A 4,126-nucleotide genomic window follows, 5' to 3' on the forward strand; every position below is an offset into this window, starting at 1 on the left:
CAGGTGTATATATTATTATCATTATATGGCTGGCAATGGCACCGATTGATATTACGATAAAATATTATATTATATTGTTAGGTAGGTAGGCATTATAATATCATATAAACCATCCCGTACGTTGCGTTTTTGATTTTAACACAACCGTATCGGGTATTGTATATATTATAATTTATAATAATGTGTACATATAATTATTATTACACATTATAGATTATAGTATACCTATTTTATGGTTCGGGTTTGTATTTGGGTGTTATCTGGACGTTTTAAATCCGGATTTAACGGGTCGTCGTCGTTTCGGGTTAAGTTTCTTATTTGCTATGGTAATTCGGTAGAGATCAGATTAACTATCATCCTAATTTGAATATTGAGTAATATATTTTGTATAATATATACATATAACTATCATATGTGATAATAATATCTTGAATTAAATTCTACATCGATGAATTAAGACTCATCTCATGGTCACATCGGCCTAACGATATCGATATCGTTTTCAAAAACCAGAGTGTGATGTGGAAATGTTAAAACCACATACTCATCACGCGTGACAACGGAAATATTGTTCGATTTCTCTACAAGTTAAATATCTTGACCATAAATCTAAAAACTTAATTACGTTTTTTTTTCACCAAACTTGATAAAAATATAATATGAATGTTCAGACGATTAAACTATATAGTCTTCGACGCGACGACAAGTTTTTATTCAATACTCGTTAATAAGTCATTTGTACATGATTAGTTACTATAGTAGGTAATCGGCAAAACATTAATAAAAAACAACAAACAACAAATTTAGAATATTAAACAATTATTATATTATAATATGCTTAAACAATTTCAATTATAAATTCACAAATGCGTATAGTGCACTAACGCTATATTTAATATAGTAATTATTTTTTTAATTTTACTGAGGTTACTAAATGGTGGTAACTGGTGCCAATGAAGATACACGTTTAAGAGGACGTGACCACACTATATTTTGTTTGGCATTTAAAACATAATACAATTTGCTTTCGTCAGATCAAATGTTAACATTGTGTGGTTAGAATTAATATATTAGAGTAGATTATTGACATATTATCAGAGTTAAAGGCAGTATCATATTATCTAGTGATACATCGAAGGATTTTATTGGTATTTTAATTTTAAAGCGAGTTATGTGCATTAAAATTGTTATATTTACTCTAATATTCAAGCCAACGACACAGAATTTGATCGGTTGAACTGAAATTTACGATGTTATGCACGGATCTTAGAGATAAAACAAATCAGTCGCGGAAATCCTATTATGGTACATAAGCATGATACCATATTCAATAAAAATATGATTTTAGTAGGAAAATAATAAAATAACTTCGAAGAGAATTATCAATAATTTTAACAGCACATAATAACAAAAATAACGATTGATTTGTAACGGATATGATAGGTGAGATAGAACAATTTTTTTTAACCAACCCTATATAGTTTAAATGGGAAACAACGAATTTGTGTTTGAAAACAATAATATAAATTTGAAAATCGTATGAAATTGAAAATGCAAATAATAACATTGATTTTATTCATTGGTATTAACTGAAACAAAATTAAACAACGAACTCGTTATTATTTTATAAAATATTTTTGTATTCAATATGTTTTTAGTAATTAAATAACAATAAACGTCCAATACAATACAATTATTAACTGTTAAGATAGTAGTAATATTGCCAATATCGAGGTTTGTACGATGTGATGTCTTTCTCAATCTGTCTATGAGTCTTATAAAATATGAGCTTTATGTCACAAAAACAAAAGAATTGATATTAAAGTAAATAAGAATAAAGAAACGAACCCAGCTGGGTAACTGCCATGACAAGTGTTCATTTTTATCTTTATTTTTAAAGAAATAAGTCAATGATTTAAAAATAATTTTAATTTAACCTCAATTTATTTTCTCAACGAGACATTTTGACAATCTTTTTATACATAAAAATATTATGCTATATAAAACATAAAGATGTTATTATACGGCTCTATTATTTTTAAAATGTAAAAAAATATATACCCTAACTGTATTCTGTATGTAATGAAAAAATATTCAAAGCAAAGTGCTCCTGAATAATATAACAATAGTAAATAATATTATATATTTTGTACAAGGCCTTAATATTTCCATTAGCCCATTAAGCTATTGTTAAGATAAATTCATTGTGGTAAACAATAATTATTCTTTGGAATAATGAAAATATTATTATTAATTATTATTAATGCAAATAGTAACTTACTAAAATATGGATTTTTATTAAATTAATTATTGAAATTTATTAAAATGACTTACAAAACAACGCTTCATTAATTATAGTATTTAATTTTAAATTTAGACAGTCCTAAGAAAAATATACTTTTTTAATGTCCATAGAATCATGTTAAGTATAACACGCGATATGGATTTATTATATTGTATTTTAAAAGTACACTAACTATATTATTTTAGTTGAATATTTCTTGAAGAAAAATCCACAACGTGGATAATTATCCATTATATTTATTATAATAGGTACACGTTTCTTTAACGGTGTAAGACATATATAACTACTTACAATTTTCAATTTTTTTTTATATATAATATTGATAAATCGATTTTAATTGTATTTTAATGACGTCTGTTTAGGTAAAACATCAATAATATTATGATATAGCTATTTAAAGATTATTACACTTGTGGCTACCTACTTATATTGTTTAGATTTAATCTAATAGGTACCTAGGTATCTATGATTATTGAAAATTGAAATGTGTGTCATTCATTTTTAAACGTACAAATGTATATTTATATATTATATTATATAATATTATTGTTTGCATTTACTAAAAGTTTGCAACATCGGTACCATATTATACGCCTTACGGATATTGCGGATTATATGAAGTTATACAGTAATCCTTAGTAGTTTGTATTGCAAAATTGTAATGTCTATACTTTGTTGAAATGCATATATAGTACACACACACACACACATATATAATACATTATACATACATAATATATAAGATATATTTTATTCTTTCTTCAAGTAGACACTGAGCCCCAACTGAACTAGTTCTTAAGATACATAAAGAATAATTATATCTAATATGCATTTTAGGTTAACTTGAAAACATAATATACCATTAGGTAAATTGCATAAATATATATCAAATGATAATTATTGCGATCAATAGGAATGCAGGTTTAAAAGTAGTAATCAGACCAGCTCAATGCAAATTTATGATATTTTATATAAAATACATCATTCATTCCTCACCTAGTTTTATAACATGATATGGGGTGGTAAACATTGCAATTTTGTTAAGTATAATTTAACACGCAAACACTATATGAAGGTTTACACGAAACCGTTATACAAAACACGTATTTGTGGTATATGCAGGTACAATTTACGTTAAGCATCGTTCATTTAAAAAAAATAAAAAAATCCATTTTAAACATAAACACATTTGCGATAAACTGTTTAAAATGTTAATATAATAAACATTATAAGGATAATAATAAAATAAAACACTTCCAATATATTTTATAAATGACATTACCGAATTTATTACATAGAAATACAATATTTTGATTATTTATTGCAAGGTTTTATTTTTATTATGTCCGATAATACTGTTTGGGGTCGAGCTCCCCAGGTTTTATGTAGCTATTCTATATATTTTATATTAGAATTTTGTCAAAGATACACCTACTTCAGAAAAGTCGTATCTAGAATATTCAAGTAGTTTTTTCGAGAAAGTAGAAAAATACTAGCACACAATTACGATTTAAGATAAACAATAATATTTAAGTTGAACTTAATAATGAATCTAAAAACTTGACACAGATAATATTGCATTTTATATGTTTTCTAGACAATATTATAATAATATTATGTTGAAACATTTTTGAGATATTAGAATTTTGAAACTATATCCCGTGTGTATTTGAATGTTCCTTTATTAAACCAGAAAATATCCGATGGAATCTAAGACGTCTTTATCAAAAACCTTGTTTAAGAGTTGTTTGATGAAATCTGGTGGATTTGTTATCTTTTTTTTTTTTATAATGATATAATGTAAAAATGTAAAACCTTAAA

The 4,126-nt window shown here is 25.2% G+C and overlaps 1 protein-coding gene across 3 annotated transcripts in view; it reads right to left on the reverse strand.

Annotated features, from left to right (window-relative positions):
- The window catches only part of LOC100163144 (putative inorganic phosphate cotransporter), an 88,470-nt gene that overhangs the window by 3,000 nt on the left and 81,344 nt on the right, over positions 1-4,126 (reverse strand). The gene's annotated exons all lie outside the window — the stretch shown is intronic.

This window comes from Acyrthosiphon pisum, chromosome A1, assembly GCF_005508785.2.
Source record: "Acyrthosiphon pisum isolate AL4f chromosome A1, pea_aphid_22Mar2018_4r6ur, whole genome shotgun sequence".
Taxonomy (NCBI): domain Eukaryota; kingdom Metazoa; phylum Arthropoda; class Insecta; order Hemiptera; family Aphididae; genus Acyrthosiphon; species Acyrthosiphon pisum.